This window comes from Labrus mixtus, chromosome 7 (genome assembly GCF_963584025.1).
Source record: "Labrus mixtus chromosome 7, fLabMix1.1, whole genome shotgun sequence".
Taxonomy (NCBI): Eukaryota; Metazoa; Chordata; class Actinopteri; order Labriformes; family Labridae; genus Labrus; species Labrus mixtus.
The window spans coordinates 20323641-20346042 of NC_083618.1; the positions used below are offsets into that span (position 1 = coordinate 20323641).

Here is a 22402-nt window from a genome sequence, read left to right on the forward strand (position 1 = left end):
CTCTCAGGTGACATTACACGGGCAGTTATCACTACAGCTCCTCAGCTGATTGATTAGAGGACATTATTAACATGGCAGTCACACCGTCCCATCAGTGAATGATTGAGTGCTGACCTGTGATGTCACCTGAGGATGTTTCTGCGTCTTATTTACTGTCTGTCTGGGAGGCCTTGGAGGTTTTTTTTATTTGTGGATGCAACTGATAAACTTGTGGTAACTTTATTCCCCATGACATTTATGTTTGGTGTGTGTGACGCATAAAAAACACGAGTTGAAAAATAAAAACGGATGTCATCTGTACATGGCACTTCACTGCTAAACTTGTAAAAACCCTTATTTAAAAGTAAATCATACTTCAACAGATATCATTTTGACAATTTCCCATTAAGAATATTTTATTTGTTTCATTTCAATCAAATCTTTGTCCCTCAGGAAGAATATATTTTTTTTATTTGCTGAGATGTGAAGTCAACCGGATGCCGATTCACCTGCTCTCATGATCAACTGAGTTTCATAGATGACTCTCTGCATAACATATCTCATTAAATGTACAACATTTGTGATAGCAGGTGCATTGTGTTACACTGGAGATAATAGTTAAATTTAAGATGACTACACACTAGACAATTTTCAAATGATAACTTATTTTACAAACGTGTGAGACCACAGATATTAAGACAGTTTCAAACAGATTTTTTACCTTTTCATCCCCAGATTACACACTAGACTTCAGAAGAAAAGCAAATACGGAGGTCGATCGACGTCGGTCGGCCCCATTGTTGTATATGTCTTGCATGAAACATTGCTTTTTTTTCACTCTGGTTACAGAGACCAGATAACCCTGAGATATTCTCACATTTTGGGGACTTTATGGCAAACAGCTGGTTGTTTGCAGATGTGGAGCAGAGAGCAGACATCTTTCACATCGAGTCAGGTTTGATTACTGAAGCTTTTGCATACAAACAGCTCCTGAAAAACTTTCTCTTAAGCTGCCTAATGCTTTTCTAGTGCCACCAGCTGCTCTCTCACTTTGGTTGTCTCTTTAATTTTTGTTTGCTGCTGGGCAGGTTGCTTAGTGGTGAGGTGTTTTTTAGATATTGCACCATGCAAACAAAAACAATGCTATGTGAGTGGATCAAATCAGTGAAAACACTTAGCTGTAGTTCTTCAACATGTTGGGGAACAGCAGAGGCCGGTGACAATGAAGTGTTACATTTCTCCCACTAAAAGCCTTAGTGCTGGATTTAGCTTTATGCTATAATACATTGTGTTGTTTGGCTTCTTTAATTGTATATATTATTAAACTTAGGCCAATGATCCTGTGTGAGCTTTTCACTGTCTTAAAGGAGCAATATGTCATTCTTGGTACTTCAGTCCAAGTTACTGGAGGGGGCCGTCTCCCCCCACCCCCTTCTTCCTAGAATCGATGTGCCACACCACAGACACTGAAGCTTCAGTGTTTAGCCAGCTCTGCATCAGTCTGGAATCACTTCTATCTCAACCAGTTCACTTGCCCGCTTCCATTGCTGCAACACCTGTTGGTTTGCTGTGATAATAGGGCGTCCAAAGGGCTTTGTGGGGGTGCCTTAGAAACCGCCTACCTTCTCTGCTCCAAACAAATCCAGAGCATTCAGGACCCGAATCAAAACTCAGAAGGGGGACATACTGGCTGCTGCGTTGTTGTCAGAGAAGCCAGCACTTCAACATAGCATGTTGTTTTGAGAGAAAGGGGAGGTTGGAGATCTGTTGGGTCTGTAGTTGTTTGGGATGTCGGGATTGAGTCCAGGTTGAGTGGGGATAGGGTGGGAAGACAGGCCTTGACAAGACTGGTGGGGATGAGGTCCAGAAGGCAGGTGGAGGTTTTCATTCCCTTGATGAGGTCGGAGAGCTCTGCAGGGGAGACAGGGGAGAACTGGGACATGTGAGAACTGTTGTGATGTGGCTGTAGGTAAATACAAAATTAATTATTGTAGCCACTTGAACTAACGTCACACAAACTATTTTACATATCCCTTTACTGTGGTTGGACATCTGTTCAGGTCAAGCAACATCTTAAGGTAAACAGTACACACAATGATTTTTCATTGTCTCTTAATATGAGAAAATCACGATTTAAGTGCTTGAAATTACCGATTTGATTAACGCTTTAGTGATCAAACCCTGTCCACTTTGTAGTCAACATCTGTAAGAGGAAACAATCAGGATATTTGTCAGGGCATGTCTCTCCAGAAGTGCTTCCTTCATGAAGTTGGAGTGAACAGAGAGTGGAGTCCATCCATCACACTGTTCACTGCAGAATGACATCTGAGCAGAGGGGGAGGAGGGGTGAGGAGGATGATAGATTGAATTGCTTTGACTAATACGTGCAGAGGGAGACGTTTCACGGTAGCCGTCCTCTCTGCCCTCGCTACCCTGCTGCCTCCACATCACGGCTTCAATCCGTCTCACACTCAGATGTCTCAATACCCCTTACTCACACACTCTCTCACTCACACGCAACAACACATATCACACACACATGCACTGCAGAGTGTGCTTAGGCTATAACACGCTGACATTTGCCAGGCAGGAAGGTGTTGTGAATGATAAGGGAGGGAGGCGTGAGTGATTGCAAAACTCCTCGCTGTGGCTCCCTCGGAGACATCCATTAGATTGGAGGAGAATTGATGGGGACGTTTGTCTCGCTCTCAACTCAGTTTTTTTTTTTTACACCACAGTTCAGATCATCAGGACTTTCAGCAGCGAGGGTTAGACATTTTGGTTTTGTGTCATGTTGTGATTCAGGGTCCCAGTTTGTGTGTAGCTCACTGACATGTCTGTTAATGAGGCACTCTGCTGCGTCCCCTCCTGTCCCGTGTCCTTTTATTTCCTGTCCTGTCCTTGTTGTATACGTCCTGACATTTTCTGATGTGATGTTTATTTTGTGCATTACTAATCAGCGTTTCTTTTGTGACTGGTCATCATATTTGTTAAGTTTGTAGAGGGCAACACTGCAAACTAGGGCGAGGTTTGAAAATGTGCGTAATCTGCACTTTGGATATAAATAATTAAACATGCTTTCATGTCTCAGATCATTTTGAACATCAGTATTAAAGCGTTTGTGAAATGGTCGTGCCACATAATCCCTCTTCAACACACATATTGATATGTTAGAAGGTTTTGATATTGCATCAACAAAAAAACAGTTGCTCTGACAACTTGCTAAACACTGAATAAAAGTCAGTGTCAGGATGATTGTACGGTGGAATTAAAACATGTTTTGGGAAGTCAGTTAATCACTCTGCATTGTCCCGGCAACCAGAAGGGCCTGTTCAAATGTTGCCTGAAGCCTACAGGTTTGCATATACACAACTGTTATAGAAATAATAGAAGGAAATTGTTAATAATAAAATATTCCACCATTTTCCATTTGAATGTGCTTCTTTAAGAGTCGTCTTTTTACAAGAGAGAGAGAAATCAGAAGGGAAACTGGGTATTAAAGAAACACAGCTACGCATCAGCACAAATTGTACAACAAACAAAACAGGCCAGGTCGTCATCATCCAAACAACATGCTGAATTTGCACAGTGATGCCATGAATAAGTCTGGCATTACAAAGAACAATTCATTCAGGAACAATATTAACTGCAGTTAAAACACCCTTAAAACTTTTGTTTTGCAAGTTTCTCCACTACAGTCATAAGCCTTTTTTAAAACCATTCCTGGACTGGAAAACAGTTTTGAAAATGTCAAGCTAGTTTGTCTTTGAAAGGTTTCTATATCAGTCCCTGTTATCTTGAGCTGCTGTGATCTAACAAACGTTTGACATTGTATTTGATTCTTTCTGAAAATAGCCTCAAACACTGAACATTTCTGACTATAATTTTAGAGGGATGAAAAAGAGTACATCTATATTTATCTTGTGTGCAAGAAGTATTACAAACTATTAACATAAACCTGCCTTCATTGTAAAATGGTTTCATTTTGCAAGACTTGCAGCAGTGTGAGTTTGAGATGTTTTTTGTTTTAAGTATGAACACAGAATTGAAGAAAACATTGCACACTGTCCAATTGTGGCTGATTTATTTGATACATTTCTGGGTCTATACCATAATTTTGTACCAAAGAATGGCAATTTAAACATGAACAACTAGGTCATTTAGTCAGGATGTATCAATGTTGCACATGTAATGTTTGCTATTTTGTAAGACGTTGTGCATTCATATAAAAGATCACATAATATCATAATTTTCACGTTGAAATAAGTCTCAGAGGTCCCTGAAACATGCCTTTTGAAGTTACTTCCTAAAAATCCACTCTGATCCTGTATTTGATCATGCCTATAAACCCCTCTGTTTCAGCCCTGCTCAGAACAGGCTGTTTCTGTGTCTGTAGCTTCAAATGTAAATGAGCTGTGTCTGACCACGCCCCTCTCTGGAAGGGCTTGGGTGGCTCGGGCTTTCTCGCACTATGCCCTATTGTTTACAGTGGTAAGGCAGACTTAGAGGGCAGAAGAAACAACTGGCCTCGGGTGGGTCACCACCTGGGGGAGGGGGTACTTCACTTTGTGATGTCATAAAGGGAAAATCTCCTAACTGAGCACACATTTTTTGAAAAGTGGAGCAGATAAAAGACAGAGAGGATTAGATTTTTCTCATAGTTGGGAGATTTTTAGACAGACTAGAGTCACATACTTGGATCAAAGTTTTTCCAATATCTTTTCACACAAGGGTCAGTAATGTTTTTGTCCTTTTCTTTGATAAACAAAATGTTTATTTACTCTCAAGTTAAAATACTTAATTTTCAAGATTGCATGACCTGTCTTCTCATTAAAGCAATATTTTCAAAAGTCACCCTGAATCCATCTATCATCTCTAAATATGACTTCTATGGCTGATTAAGGGAAACGGTGACAAGCCATGCAAAGGTCAAATGTCATTTTCTCTTCCAGTGTGTGTGTGTTCCAGTGCGTGTGTGTGCGCTCAGACTGGCATGTGCTGACAGAACATCCTCACACTTGCTGACTAGCTGTGAACAAGAGAGACATGTCTTTGGTGACAGTCAGAAATATTCTCTCCACTCATCACATGTGAGGCCATGACTTTGACGCTGATCTTGGAAAATGAAAAAAAAAAATACAGGCAGCTGAGGACCCACACCTCACCTCCGTCTCTCGTTGATGATGGGAGTTGTGTTTCGGGTGCTGGTTGCAGGATGGAAGAACTGAAGTACTCCCAAGAAGAGGAGAGGAGGGAGGAATATTAAATGTAAAAAGAAAAAAAAAGAAAACAGTGACGCAAGAGTCACACCTCATGCTCACAGGACTTATCTCCCTGGCAACTATCTCCACCCGCCTCAGCTTGCACCAATTGAAATTGTCTGTGTGTCTGTGTTTCCATCTCTTTCATTAGCTGACTCAAAGTTAATGTGCCTTTGGATGACATTATGCATTCTGTGCGAGTGCCCCGGCACAGACTGAGTTGTCTAATCAGGTCTTTCTTTGGACGGACTTGAAATAAGCACATATATTTCATAACATGCCAACACAAACACTGTTAACCTTGGATTACTACATATTCCTTGGACACAGCTGAACTTAATTGGCGAGCTCCGGCTGAGCATCCACTGCCAGACACGATGTGAGAGCAAAGTGCTTGACAGAAAAGCGTAGCATGTTTCGGATGGCTGATAGAAAGAGGCAGAAATTTACACTGGTGTTATTTTCGTCCCTCCACCCTGCAGTGCCACCCTGCTTGCCCTGTGACTGCCATCACGCTGCCCGTTGGCACCCAGCTAATGATGTCATCGTTTCAAACCATCTCTCAGCTGGACCTCTTGACCCCCGAGCTTGAGCCGGGGACACATTAGAGCTGATGTGTGTTGTGCAGCTGTGGTCATGACAAAGCCGTTTCATTCCAAGATGTTTGAGATAGCACAAGCGCTGCAAAAGCCGAGATCTCCATGATTGACGTTTCAAAAAACTGTAACTATCTCCGTGAATTATTCTTGCTTACTCGCCTTAAACAAAAACGGAAGCACTGAAAGACGGCCTGCCCAGAGCTCAAGGGAAATGACTTCATATCCGTGGAGTGCAATCAAAACAAAACTGATGATGTATGGCTGGGTTAAGACATAACTAACAGTGCCGGCCTCAGACGTAGCAGATATGACTGGGAGGAGCTGACCTCTGGCTGATGTAATGGCTGTTATTTGTCTATGGCCTGTCATAACATAAAAAAATCACGGCGGTTTCCTGTGACGTGAGCGCTGACTGGCAACTGCGGGAGGGAGGGGCTACCAGGGGTGTGAGAAGTGATGTGAAATCCAGCTCTCTCAGTGAACCAGGACATTGAGTTCAATGTAACAAATCTTCTGAGATGTATACCAGTCATATTCAGATTATTTTTCATCTACTATTGATATGGGTACTTAGATATCAATTGAAATGTAAAATGTCATCATATTTCTCCTTAGCACCTGTGAGGACTATATCATAAAGGCATGCACAAACAACTTTTTCCAGTAGTTGAAAAGTCCCCCAGAATATCAGCATTACCTTGGTGAATGAGCGTGGTAAAATGAAAGAAAGCCACTTCCGTCTTGGGCTGTTACCCCATAGGATAGACCTAGCTACGGCTAGCAGTCAGCTGTTAGCCAACAAAGGTAGTATGCTCACTTTTTTAAAGTAATTTTAGAGCAATATGCTTGACTGTATTCAATGTAACTTGAAGGCAAGCTACGTCCATCTTGTGCCATTAGCCTCAGAGAAATAAAGAGCTAGCTACTGCAAGCAGGCAGCTGTTAGCTAGCAGAAGTAGTGTGTTGCCTATTTATTGTAATGTTAAAAGAATCTGCTCGACTGTATTCATCTTGAGCCAGTGTTAGGTGTTTTGCTGAAGTATTTCATAAACCCACAGATGCTTTTTATGGTGGCTACCAGTTGTATGGTAATTATTGGTGGTTTTTAGGGTTTGAATTATACTTTTAGTAACATGCATTTTATCTACATTCTTTAGACATTTGCACCTGTACTTTTCAGGTATCCATATAATTTTTTCAATAGCTGTTTTGTGGTTAAAATCATTGGAACCTGTTATAAACTTTTTTGCCTTTTCCCATCACTTGCCCACTTGGAGACAGTCCTCACATCCTCCAAACCCCCCTCCTTGGTGATGAAATAAGCTGAGACATTTTTTTTTTCTCCAATTCAGGAGTACTTTGCTTTGACTGCAGCTGCTGGGGTCTGGGAGGCAGCTGTCACAGAGAAAGGCCTGTCAATCAAACTGTCCCTCCGGCAAGCTGACAAGGTCATTAGGCTTCATGTGACTTCCACGTCACCGCATCAGCAGATTACTATTCATTTGGAGTGTTTACGTGTCCTCATGATCTCTGAGAGGTCCATGTGATACAGATTACTGTACAGTAAGTGTTTGTTCAGACTGTAGTGTACACTCCATGAGGGATCACACACATTCAGGGTGAACAGCTGGTTAAAAATGATGATTACATCTTTCAATGAATATATCCGCTTGCCATTTAAAGCTGATCTATTTTTGCATCTTCCTGAACATCGAGGACTTCTGCCTTCACAGAGAGCACCAAATGTGTGACATCTTTACTCTGGGCTCCATGCAGTGTGCCAAAGGCCGATCCGTGAAGGATTTTAGAACCACTTTTCCAGCAGATCCTTGGTCGCAGTAAAACAGATGGACCATATGCCAAATTGTCCTCTTTGCCCTGATGTAAAAGGTCATTGTGCTGCTTATTCTTAATAAAGAACATTCTGTCATTTTAATAATTGAACAGCAGACAATTTTCTTAATACATGTCTGTACTCTGCTGAGATCTAGAAGGCGTGGCCTGATTCCAGGCTTATCGTGACCAATATTTGTGCCTCCCCAAAAAACCAACATTGCCCATATTCAAGTAGAGTATTGAAAAAGAAGACCAGGTTGTGAAATGATGGCAACAACATGAGTGTTTTTATAATGTTTCATGCAAAACAGAATGCAGGGCAACCAGCTGACAATGTCAATTGTCCGATAGTCATGTTTGATCACTGAAATCGTAACGACAAACAGCTGGCGTGTGGCCTCGCAGTCTGGCCGTATTGTCTAATGTGTGGGTTCAGAAGATTGGGTCAGTTGAGACTGTATATTTAACGTTTGTATAATTGTTTAAGAGTAGTGTGTAGCCAGCCTGAGATGAAATAAACTGGTTACTAACCATATGGATAGAATCCATGTCATATAAAACATTATTGCCATCTTTAATGGCATCTTTAATAGACTCAAAACTAAAGCGTTATCACCCACGAGCATGTTTAAGTGGACTTGGTTTGACTCTTGTCACATGTCAGGAATGCAATCATTGATGGATGTATGACAGGGAGAGAAATCAGAATGATTGACATGTTACCAAAAATAACTTTCCTTGAAGCATTCAGATGAACAAGAATTTATTGTTATATGATGTTTTGTGTGTTTTTTTTTTTTTTAACCTCTGCTGCTGGATGTAATCATGTTGGCCCATGCTTCGCTATATGTGCAGTAGTCTGTTGTTGTTTGCAACTAGAGAGTTATATGAAAAACAGATGTTCTCTTAATCTTATAAGTCTCATGGGTCCATCTGTGTCTCCTGTAGTGTTGTCTAACGTCATGAGCAGCACTTATATTCCTTTATTTGTGTCTTGACGCGCACACCGAGGGCAAAGACAGAGACTTCTCTTGAAAAGCCAGTTACATTGCCCTTTCCACCAGCACGGCTCCACAGCGCCTGAGGGCTACTGAGAGCCCGTCCTTGGTCTGTGTTCCTCAGAAAATCTATTGTGTGCATGTGTCAGTGAGTGTGTGTTCCTGTAGGAGTGTGTGTGTGGTGATACAGAGAGACAGTGACAGTGAATGACTGATGATAATGTGACACTGCAGCTTGGTCACTCAGCCTCCTGTCCTAAAACTAAAGGGATTGCACCATCAATAAATAAGATTAGATGAGTCTGGGGGAAGAGCGTGGGTGGGCCGAGGGTTACCAAACATGGGTTTTGATCACATTGTACCAAATGTAATTTTCACTGTAATGAAGATTCATGCCAAGTCCCTTTGCTAATATCTCTGAGGGTCAGACTGCAGTCACCATGTTGTTACAAAATGTTACGATCTTTAAAAACAGGCAGTATGCTTCTTTCTTTCTTTCTTTCTTTTATTGTTTTCAATGAAAAAGTTTTTGTTTTTGATTGATTTTCACTTTTCATTGATTTGATTTTATCAGAGGAGCTTTACAGAATTTATCAATTTTAATGTCTGCTGTTGTCTCCTTTTGAATTGTTGCTTATTGTGAGTCTGGTACAGGACTGGAAGTCACGCTAGGTGGAAAATAACCTCCAAATTTGGCAGTGCCTTTTGAAACACTGTTCCGGACAGCAATGTTAACAAAAATATCTTACAACCCTACAACAGATATTGTATTCTATTCTATTTCCCAGTGAATGAACCAGAGTTATAATCTTTTCAATCACCGTGAAAAATACCTAAATAGATTGGCCTAAATGTCTTACAGACATTCAAGGTTCCCACAAATGTAGACTATGCTAATGATAGTTTTGGAGATTCTAAGACCCTTTCTGTTATATCATCAGGAGGTGGACAGATTACCAGGTAGCATGAATTAATTACACACAGTATTCAATGGAAAGAATAACACCGGTATATTTGAAGCCAAATGATTAAGAAGATTTTAACTTTTGAGGATCTATAGTCACATGTCTTAACATGAATTGTACTTGTATTGTTAAGTGAATTAAATGGTTACTGCAAAACATTTGTAAACTACAGCACAAGGGAAGAACTTCATCAGCTGCCACTGCTTACAGTGACTCTGCAAAAACTGTTCAGCCCGAGCTGCTGACACCATACAGATGGCTGCTAAATCTGGGGGCGAGAGAATTACACAAATTTAGGCATCTGAGGGCAGAGTTGAACCCTGGTTGCCAAATAAACACTTCCCCCAATAGCCCAGATGAGAGAGATAGAACTTCCCGCTTGCATGAGGGTAACACAAACCCTCCACGAGATCAACCGACCATCTCATTTGTCCTGGCACTTGGCACGGCTGGGGAGGTGTGTGTTGGCAGTTGACAAGTTGGGGTAGAGAAGCGCTGGGTTGACCGGGCACACTCCTCGTCAAGTGGCCGAACAACGTGAGTGGAAAAAGGCGAGGGAAGTTGTCGCAAATTTGACCATCTAAGGTTTTCAATCTTTTCCTCATTTTCTGTCCTCTTTACTCGTCTGCCTCTCTGCCATCGCTTCCTCTCTTTCTCGCCTGCCTTTTTCCCATGCTGGGAGATGACACAGTTAGGAGGCCATGGTTAATCAGAGCTCATCCTTGAGGCGGAAGGATGTTACTATGAAGTTAATATGGTTTCTCGTCACACTTTGCTGGGCCTTACTCTGAAATAGCCAGTTGGCAGCACACAGGAAGTCCTATTACACTCCATCAAAAGGAAGGTCTCTGTCACGGCCAGGGTTTGAGTTCAATAAAATGTTCACATTATTCATAAGGAAAAAAACGTTCTCAGTATCGACTAGAGCTTTCTCATTCCTCACAATGTGACGTTTTAATTTTAAAAATCAATTTTGCTTGAATTCTTAAATTTCTCAGGCAGTGAATGAGTCCAATACGATCATCTTCTCTTTAGCTGTCTTTGAAATAAACATATATTCTTGTCTCCAATCCCAACAGCAACTATTGTTTTGGGGGGACACAGGGTAAAAAAAATAAGGACGTTTTTGAGTTATGATAGGACAAAACTAGAGCATAATATTAATAGAAGCTAGCAGAGCATCAGCTATCAGTCTGTTACCCTCTGACATTTAAAGGCAATTTTTTATAGTGAAAGTTTAAATTTAAAGTACAACCTTTTTTACTAGTTTAGGTTACATTTTAATATAAGGTTTGTTTATATTTATTAGTAGTGCTTTATTCTTTAACTTAATGTTGTTGGTGGACAAACATGAATCTGTTCATTTTACTTCCCTTCAAAGCATTTCGAAATGCTTCACTCGATATGCTGTTGTCACATCAGGTGATCCTCGCTCAACGATTATGACGCGCATGAAGTATATCAGCCAGTGCATTTAAAGGAGGAGGGACATACGGTCATCCTAGTGTGCAGTGATTTTATGGATAAATCTAAAAGTATCATCTGTGTGGATTTCATCAAGATTAAAAGGGAGGGAAGGTACTTTTGAATTCTGGCAATTTGGCTGTAAAATAAGATAAACCAGTATACCAGCATGCGAGCCGGTGAGTATATGGCAAAGCAGTCACCTTGACTTAATTAGAACGGTAAGGAAGAAAACCAGTTTGTGATCAATCTCAGTGCATCATAAGATTTTAAAATTATACACAGCTGTTGAAAAAGTCATGTGATAATCGTCGAGTCGATGTCGACTAGTCACTGATGAGGTTATCAGTCTAACCACGGGAGGAGGGAATGCTTTGCAACCAGCAAAAATATTTATTTGCAAAACGGAATCCAGAAGTTGCTGAGAGCCGAAAGGTCACACAAAAAGAAACTGCAGGTTGCAACAGCTAGTATGCAACAATAACACATGTTCTGCAACTCCCATATAAGCGAATGCTAAGTACAAAAGTCATACTTGGGAAAGAAAAACTCAGGTAAACTACTCGCTGTCATAATCATCATAATAATAGATTTAGACATCAGGCATAAAGTGCCATCACACATCTGTTAAGTCGACTAGTAGACAAGTGTGTGCAACCCCTAATGTGTACAGTATGTTTTCTATTAAAATGCCCAAACCCAAGTCTAAATTTTAAAATTTAAATGTGAAAGGAAAAATGAGTGTTGGGAAATTACTAACTTGCAGCCACTGCAAATATCTATATCGAAGGACAACCCCAGGATGTCATATTTAAAATGAACATTATCTAATTTCATGGGACTGAGATACTGATGTGGTGGTTTTTTGTATGCTGGTGCATGTATGGTAAATCATCCTGTAGTTGCGTTGTCTTTCAACCTCAGACCACAGAGCTCTGATGCAGTTTGTGAGCCTTCACTCATAGTTCTCGTCCCCCTGATGCACACAAAACCCCCTGACAGCTGACAGGGACACGGCGGCCCAAAGCAACAATGGACAGTGACAGCTTAAATCTCACAGTGCTGTGTCATAACATCACTGTGAACAAAACCTACAGGCACACAGTGAAAGAGCTCATTCTCAGTGTATGGGCCGGGGAGCCACAGAGGTCAGTCAAGGGGCTCCTCAGAGTCTCCAGAAAAGTTAGCAAATATTTTCATTCATACCAAAATGTGTAATATTCAGATAAAGAATTTACAGGCACCCTGAGGAGTTTATGTACACAAAGTTATGGTATCATGCAAGCTTCTCCAATAGTACTATGCATTTTAAAACAGGTGGGTTTATAATTGTGTAGATCAAAAGAACTATGAGATTACTTTAGTAAAATTCTATTGAGTGTAATTTGTGTTCTGACTGAGAATTTCTGTTGTCCAATGACTTTGTGTAAACAGAAAAGTTGTCTATTTGTTGAAACAGCTTAGCATGAAACATAGATTTGAGGACCTACAAACCCCCCCCCCCCCAAAAAAAAACATGTCATCATTGTGCCATCAAGTCATAATAATAAATGCTATGTTTTATGTATGACCACAAACTCTTTTTTCTTTTCTTTTCTTAAAGGCCCCTGAAGCTCACAGCCGGCAATGTTCTCATGTATTTTAGACCTTTTGCTCTGCAGATGTTGTTTGGTACTTTGCTCTTCAGAACAGACAGAGAATGACATCGTACATGATTTAAAGTGAAGGGAACATTTTCTCTGTATCTGTGACCTGTGTTTGTACCTCAGATGTTTTATTTCATTTTAATCTATTTCACAGGTTCTGAGCTTTGTTTTCGACTAACATGTACGTGCTAAAAAATGGATAAAAAAACGAACAGAACCTAATTATTGTCAGAGACAGTGGGGTGTCTGCTGCTTCACCGGGTTTCTAGTTTCTATCTGGGCAGGGGGAATCATTTGACATGTGGCTCTGATGGATGTCACTCATAAAGTGTGGAGCGGAACATTATGAACTGAAGCCTAATTTCTTTCCTGCAGGGAAATAAGATCACGTCAGTCATAAGTTTCAAATATTACGAGACATCAGGAAGCAATAATGTCAAAGTTTAGCTGGGGGACATTTGTAGCAAAGTCTTAATGGTGTCTCAACTTTAAAGTGGAAAGCGAGACGATGGCCACGATTAGAGGGTTTCTTTGCATATTCTCTTTTTATGAGTCTGTGATTAACTAGACAGAGTGGAAAACTTATCAAGATTCTTAATGATCACTCATCATGCAAAATCACAATTCACCAACAGCGATGCAAACTCGGCACTCAAATAAGGGAGTATAACTTTTACTGACACAAGTAGGTATTCATTGACTTCGCTCTCCGACTGTCAAAAGAGCCTGCAACACGGCGAAAGGATGAAAACGGGAGTGGAACAGATGAATATCTGCTTAGAATTGGGATGTGTGGACTCGATAGAGATCTTAACAGTTTATCAAAGAAACAGGAAACTACTGTATTTCTGTCCTCAGGTCAACAGACCACTGGCTTTGATATGAACATGATTTTAAAGCCGGTGAAGTACACAAAGCAAATCTAACAGGAAATTACTGAATTATTTATTGAATTGATATTTTGATTTCGCTTTATATGAACTGTCTGTGCCTCCCATATATATTTCTGATTTGACAACAACACATAGTAAAACTTTGACAACGATGCACATCATTTCATCAGTTATACAGGAACGTGGTTGATACATTCATGAAAATGCAGAAGTAACTTTAGTATTTGATCAGATAGAAGTCAGATTTGATCTTTTGTTGATTTGATTTCATCGGTGCTAAATACCTACAGACGAACAAATGTCTTTCACACAGTAAGCCGTGTTGAACAGAGTTTGCATCCAGTGTCCTTAGATGCTGTACTCTAATGGTTCATATACTGTATGGATGATCTTCTTAATGTTTTTTTTTTGTTTGTACATTTTATTTCATTCAAACAAACAATACAGTTAAAAAAACCAAACATAAAATCCTGTTTGAATGAAAAGGAGCAGAAAGAAGACTAATCTTATATAATCTTAATGTTTAAAATTATGATTTTACCTGAAGCGAACGGGTAAGAGAACTTTGTCAGCCGATGTAAAGCTGAAACTCTGAACTTAACCCGGTCCCTGTGAGGTTAGCTTCACAAAGGAAGTTAGCAAGGTGCTCTAACCCGGTAAAAAAAAAGTGAGCCAGCATTGTGAAACAAAAGAAATGCAGAAAACAGAACAGATTTTCCCTTTAATCTTGCTCACACCCCTCAGCTCTCTCCCATTTCAGAAGTATTTTTTCTTTACAACAAAATAGGCAATTCAAAATATCCCCATAGTGCTCTTCAATACCCCCACTACCTCGTCATGTGGCTGCAGGCTCAGGTCTCTTTGAAAATCTGATATGAAACACCTCGTGTCAGCTGTGTTTTGCACGGTGTGATCTGAGTGGACACAGAATGTTTTTATTGTTGGTCTGAGCAGGAAATAATGCTACCCAGTGAGTGTGGACACTGTGGGCATTGACTACACTCTGAGAGCTCCTAAAAAAGAATAACTGTGACTCACTCTCACTCTCCTCCAGCTGGTAAAATTGGCAAAAGAAGAAACCCTTCCCACAGTTTTTAGAAGGCCTGTTAGTCATGCAACTGTGAGACCAATATTGCAGATTTTGGCAGATAGTAAACAGAGCTCAGACACAGTGATGGTGCCACATGCCATCTGAGAATGTGAAATATAAGATGCTGCTAAGTCACAACCTCCTGAGCTAAGAAATTAAGCCAACGATGAAGTTCCAAAAACTGAAGTTCCTCAACTGGCCACCTGAGGCTGGCGCTCCTTTAACATTTGAGTGGTTGAAGGCTTACTTTGTGTCTTTCAAAGCAGGATTTGAGACCAAAACAAACGCTCACTTAAGACACACCTCCTTCATCCCTCAGCTCCCCCCTCCCCTCCTGCCTCAAAACTTCCCAGCCCCTCCCATCCCGTTTAACTTTCAGGTTTCTGTGAGGCAGAGATGAGCGCTTATAAACATCACACAACAAGCTCCTGTGATCAATTTCAGGTAACGATATGCATCTCAAAATTCATTTTGGTTATTACACGTTTGTCTCTTTAGGCCTTAGAAACTCTTTTTTTCTTCTGAATGGAAAGACTGTTGGTTCTCCTTTAGTTGTACTCTTGCAATGGCCCTTTGTCATTATGCCCCTCCACACATGCAGCGTCCCTGAGTGGGTGGGGCGGTCACTTTTCCCCACCAAGTGGTGCAAGGCCTAACGTTTGGAGAGGGATGTGTTCACCTGAAAATCATATAAATTATGTGTGGGCCTCTGAGCTGAAACATCAACAAGCTAAAGGAAAGGCCGTCCTGTCCATGTGAACACAGAGCTAAGAACAACAAACCCTGAAGTAGTTTGTCTTCACTCTCTCTTGTGAGGAAGTGATTACCCTACATGGTATTCACAAAGGGTAAATGTGATTTTTGCTATATTAACATCCAGATACCTTTTTAGTCATGAGAAGGTTGCATGAGTTCAAGTATCACCTAAAGTGGAAAACATTGTGTTAAGTTACAGTAATACTGTCTGCTGCTACTGTTGCCAGAGCGATGTTCCCGCTGCCTCTTCTGCTGTGCCCTTGGCTGACAGAAAACACCCCTGTCCCCCGGTTCCGCTTCCTGTGCCGGCACAGGGCAAGCCGCCCAGAATCCCAAATGTCAGCGGACGGCTTAAGAGACGACAGCTGCTGTTGCATCTTGAATGTCCGCTGCCACATTCTGAGAGGTGTTGAAAAGGATGAAGTGACATTTGCAGCGAGCTCCTCCTCACATCCTCTTGTCTCCTCTCTCTCGGTGTTTCCACCACGCCACCCCTTGTTTCCTACCCCACTGTGACCATGAATCTACATAGGATGCAAGTCTTCCTACCAGGCCAAACATCATGCTGAGTTTGACATTCATCATTTATTGATGGGCTGTTCTTTAATTGCAGCAGGAGAGTGCCTCGCTGCTCCGCTCTCACACTGGCTGATCCATGGGGTAGGGCCTCCAACAGAGGGCTGTATTTACTCAGCGTGCTGGGAGCACCACTGTTGACTTCTAATAGTTGTGACGCACACACAAAAATCACCTGCAGGGTTGTTTTTTCTCCTCTTTCCAATTTGTTAGCATTTCACCCTCTGCTAACACTCCCACTCACTTCCTTTCTTACTCTATGGACCCATAGGTGGCTAAAGGGCAGATAAATGATTTACAACTGAATAGAAGTGGAGATAAAGACGACTTCAGCTGGTTGATGGAAGTCATCAGAAGCCCCTTAACTTGAATATACAGATACTAGTGACAGTATATCATGGAGATGTTTAATGGCTTGGGAATGCCAGTTAAATTCAATACTGAGTAATGGCTAAATTCGTTTTTACATCTTATTATTCTAATTTACTTCACTGTTTACAGTTCTTTTTATTATTTAAACGTTCTTTACAGATGCATTTTTTCTCACTCTCCACCAAACTAATCCTTCAATGTATCTGGATTTGGCATGGGATTAATGAGCCTCCATATGCAGCTGCACATTTGGTTAATTTAGCTGTCAGCGGGCAGAGATTTAACTGTGACTGTCATCCTTCTTTCTGAGAATCAGACGTGACAATGAAGAGCATTCGTGGTTATATGGTATATGCAACACAGTAAAAGTAAAAAATGTCACATAATGCACAGTAATTCATGTAAAGCACTTTGTCTAAATAAATCCCATTACACAATATGCCATGGTAGAGTGATGACGTTAAAAGAAAGGTCATCGTTATGATGTTCTTCATACTGCTATGTGCTGTTTGTAAAAGCGTGTTAACTGTTTGTATTAAAGCCAACAGTAGTGTAGATAGTGTGGAACCATCTGTTTTTTAAGTTGTGGTAATGGGTCTTCACACGTCATCCAAGTAAACAAATGTTTCGTTGGTTTAAAAAATCATTTGGATGGGCCGCTGGATAGCCTAGCAGTTGTTTCGCACGCCCCATGTACAGAGACTATAGTCCTTGTTGCAGTGGCCGTGGGTTCCAATCCAACCTTGGCCCTTTGCTGCATGTCATTTTCCTCTCTCTCCTCCCAACATTTCCAGCCTCTCTTCAGCTGTCTTATAAAATCAAAGCAACTATCGCTCAAGAAATATTGTTTGCCTAAGTTTTGTGTTACACTGTGGAGCATAAAATTGTGAAATGATATGAAAAATTAAAAAAAGTCCTTGGTTGAAAAGGACATTATGATTACTTTGTAGATTGTTTGTAGATCTAAGACCCTTATGGCACCAAAACCCCTTTAGAAATATATAAAAAAATATACTCACTTTGTCTCTACAGGTGAAGATTTGTCCAACAGTGACTTACTGGCCAACAGCGACAAAACTTTAGCTCTATGAAAATCTAAAATCAGTCAGCCTTTGATCAAGGACATTTTGTCATTTTTCATTTTATCTTTTTGACTCATCACACCTTCTGCAACCCACTCAGGGTTGGCTTACATCCCACCAATTTATGTCAGTATTTCATATAGGGATGGAAGAAACCTGAGTGGAAAGTGAGAAAAATCTACAAATATGCACTTTAGTTTTTGGGCTTGACTAGAATAAATCCTAATGTTCAACATACAAAACATGCTTCACTAAAGACTGAAAAACATGAGATCTGTGAGGAGTGTTAACGACTTAAAAAAAACAAACTATTTTAGGGTGTGTCCAATCTGTGGCTCCTTTCCTGCATGTCATTACCCACCCTCTCTCTCCCTGGTTTCCTACTCTATCCATCATCCTTTCAAATAAAAAAGCCTAAAAATAAACCTTAAAAAAACATATTTGAAAAATAAATAGCTTAAAGGGAAACTCCCTCACACTGTCTGCCTCTATGTTTTTGATGGACACATTGCTCTCCTACGCACCTGTCTTATCAAAAGGATGTGCAAAGGTTTTTTTCTATTTTGAAACAGAAAGAACTTTTCAATATTTTTTCTGCACAGTTTTTCACTTTTTGATGACATCATCTTGTTTCAACCTCCTCTTCTTTGATGGAAATGAATGATGGTTGAAACAAGTTTAATAATTACCACACTCGCTCTCCAGGTTATTGTGATAAAAAGCTGTGATACACTGAATGAAACAAAACAACTATTTCCTCTGTGGTATTATACCCAAATAAAATGTGATTTTTTTAAACTTTCTGCTTACCTGCTGATGTTACCATACTGGTGTTAAGCTAGGTTAAAACCTGCGGTCACATCAATAAGGTAAAAACCTGCATTGATGTTGTGTCTCCACTGACAAGGTCACCAAATCTTCGAGCAGCAGCTTGTTCCCCCCTCATGTTTCATTTACACTTCTTTTAACACTTGAGTTACGTGTCACTGCTGCAAAGACTAGAAAATCAATTTGTGCAAGCAGCTCTTGAGAAAGCAATGCCCTGTCCGTTCCTCTTGTGGACACTCAATATCAAACATTTTCCCTCAGGTTTCAAGGTTAGAAGGGAACAAACTGGAAAATCCAACTAACATTCAGCTTTTCCACCTCTTTAGAGCCTTGACATACTTGTAAACATACTTATGTACCTGGGAGAAAAAAGCGAGTTGGTAAAAGTGGTAGGGAGATATTAGAAGAAATCCTGAGGCTGAGATTAGATTGATTGCTTTAAACAAGCCAATATCAGCTGTGAAAAATTGGGCAGGGGAAGTAACTCTATAGAGGAAAATATCTTATCTTAAAGGTCATAAAATACACTTGACCATGTTTCTTGCACCACAACATGTGTTCTTAGTCTGTTTACAAACCCCCAAATTATGAATCTAGTCCATCCTCTCCATCTTTTGCCTGCTCCATTTATCAAAAAATATGTGCTCAAGCAGGCCAGAATTTTCCCTTCATGACATCACAAAGGGCAGTAACCCCTCCCCTAGATGGATGACACTCCCACTGATAAAATACAAAATTTCAAAAAACTTTACGGACAGGTTTTGGGGAACTCTGAGACTTTTTATACTCGTTGAAATAGAGATCAACATGTGACCTTCAAATATTCTATGTGTGTTTGGCTTTGATTTATACATAGAATTAATAACACTTGCTCTGCTAATAACTATATTGACTTTTTAGCATATTCATTTGCACGAAAATGGATTCTGTTTTACAAAATTTAGCAAAGATGTTTACCAACCAACAGATGAAAATAAGTAGCAGGATAAGGACTTAAAACCAGTACAAAAAAGAGGATCAAAAAGCTGTGAACACTCTGACCCTGCAGCCCAGTGCACTTGCTGATTACAACTTTTACATTTTTTTTTTTTTTTACCTACGGTAAATAACTGTAAGCTACGGTAATTATAATGGATCAATAACGTTTACTGCAGCTAAATGACGCACTGTAGCTGTTCCCATGTTGTCAGCTTATTCCGAAGTGAAAGCAAGTGGAAGTCAACATCAATGAAGCGTATATACCTTTAAAACCCTAAAGTGTTCAAGCATGCACAGAAGCACATCAGACTGTCACTTTGAGATAGACACAAAAAGGCGAGCAAAGTCATTTAGAGACGGGGGAAAAACACAAAGCAGCCCAAGAGATGAATATTCAACGACATAAAGAAAGAAAAAGTTGTTCAATGGTCAGTGCCAAAGAAGACACTTAAACCAAAGTAGAGTTGAGTAATAACAGGTTTTAGTGAGTTGTAAGGTACCAAGCACCTGCTTTTGGTGTTTCTGTTACTGGCTTTTACATCCAAACTATCCATGTTTGTATCCCGTATACATGGCAACAATGAAGCCATGGCTATTTTCCTGACCTTTAAAACGTTAATTATTGTGATTTTGTGAAATAAAGTTGGTGGAATATAATTATCAATAATAAGTCATTTACATGTGTCATTTGTAAGGCATTGACGTGTGCCCAATTCTTACATTTATTGCTCCATTGTTGAAATAATTCAAATGATTTAGTTCCATATAAAGACATGAGATTAGGTCTGTAAGGCACTTAAGCCTAGGGTTATTTGATTTGAGTGAAAGTTACACTGAATGGTTATAGAAATATTTTTACTAAAAAACACAGAATGCACAGTGGTTTCAACTACTAGTTTTTATCATACATTATAGGACGTCATTATGTAATTTTTTTGTTGTGTCTGATTTTAGGTGAGGACCAGCAGGCAAGAATACCTCCAGAGAGCCTGTCAGGGTAACAAGTTAGCGATGGATGGACAATAACAGACCACCAGTCCACTGTTTGGAGAATATTCAAGAAAAATGAAGGGAAAAAAGGTAAGTGAAAACACAGAGATGGATATTGTGTATTAGTTTTTGCTCAAGTTTTTTTAATGTAGAGAAGCAAGTATGAAGCGTTATCTCAAAGTTACATGTTCAGGAATTAGGATTTTAAGTTACATACATGTGCTGAGTCACTCTCTTGTCAAATAAGAACACAATGGTGATTGGCTGATCCACTGATGAAAGCCCCACACTTGTAAAAATGATGTGGTATTACATTGACTATTTCAAGTTGAAACAACAGAACAAAAATCTCTACTGGTGTGGCCTCTGTCCACCAGTATCGATTGATCTGCCAAAGAAAGAAATGTACTCTTTGGTGCCGAGTGTCCTCTGAACAGTCGGTTAATGACAAGTATAGGAAGTTTAATTTATCATAGCTAGACTTGAGCAATTACGGTTACAGCTCAGGTATGCCTGAATAAAAATCTAGCCAGCAGACTAAAGGGTTTTGTCTACCTCCATACAAAACACATTTACAAGGCTTTCACACCAACAAATTGCTGTCAAGAGACTTTTGGGATCACACTTGGGGATTGGACATCTGCATGACAACCCTCAGCAACAGAGAGGCCATTATATCACTAGTGCCAGCGCTCTACTTGCATTTCAATGTGAGCCATCTCCATTTTAAGTATCTCTAAGTCCATTTCATCCGAGCTGCTTGGCAATTAATCAGCTGACAGAGACGAGGCAGGGGAAATGTGTGGTCTAGATTAATATGTGCCTTTTTCCAAGAACAGCTTTTCCTATGGTTTTTCGCCCTTGCATCTGTGAGTGGTTAAAAATACAATGAAAAAAAAAACTCTACTACAACTGGATGACTAATATTAGCTCAAGTATTACTCACTTAGTGAGATCTACAATGGCAACAGTTGGGAATCTGACAACTGTACATCCTGCATGTCTACATTCATGTTCCTTATTTCTTCCATTAATAAAAAAAACATGTTAAGTTATTAATTGTTTATGTGCTTTACTTGCTGTAAGATTTTAAGGCAGTTCACTTTGTCCTACAGCATTACAAGAATGGATCCCAGATCTGGTGCCTGAATCCCCATTGAGGAGGCAGGACGGCTTTGTAACACCAGTTTTTTGATAGCCTAGAAGGCAGCAATGACAAAGAAGCAGTCAGAACCCGCAAACACATCAAATGGTGTGAGGGACATGTTGGCTAACATGCTGTTTGACATCATTTATTTCATTTTTTATAATTCAGAATGTTGTCTGAGCAGGCAACTGGTGTGCATCTGACTCATCATCCCCTCTGTACCAATATTTTTGTAAACATTGAGTGTGAAATGTAGACTGTTCACTTAGATTTGCAGCACACTTTCACCACTCTTGTCTGACTCATTGAAATGAAACGATTTTTTAAATTTTGTGTCCACATTTTTGGGATCCATATCTACATGTGCATCAAATAGGTAAGTTAACATCTTACAATATGTTCGGCTATGTAAGGGATTCAGTTACCTAGCAACCATCAGTTAGTACTCCTAAAACAAATGCATGTAATAATAGAAACTCTAAAAATCAAAGTGCCAATAAGCCAAAATCATTACATGTACACTCTATATGTTGCCAGTGTCGCCTGTGACCTGTTATAACAATAATGGCAGTAAAGTAAATAATGCAAAGAAAGTATGTGAGTAAACAATGCGGCTTCTGCCCACCACAGTTGAGGCTTTGAATACTTAGGGGTGATTTTGCTTTGAAGCCGGAAAAATGGTAATCAGGACATCAGAATTTTGAGTAATGTTTTGCTCTGTTTTCATATCCTAGTTTCTCTTTCAAGCTAGCACATCAAGAACAATTCTCTATATATGAGATACATCACTGGTGGTTCTTTATAAGAAACTGCATGACTATGATATTTCAAAGAAACATCAAAAGCTTGTGAGACAGCAATGACTTTGTAGTATTAAAGTGAGATATAAGGTTGAAATTTGTAGATAGGGAACAAATGGAAAAATGCCACTTTTCTAGTTTC

The 22402-nt window shown here is 40.0% G+C and overlaps 1 protein-coding gene across 2 annotated transcripts in view; it reads right to left on the minus strand.

The window, feature by feature from the left end:
* The window catches only part of ece1 (endothelin converting enzyme 1), a 516542-nt gene that overhangs the window by 372933 nt on the left and 121207 nt on the right, over positions 1-22402 (minus strand). The window lies entirely within an intron of this gene.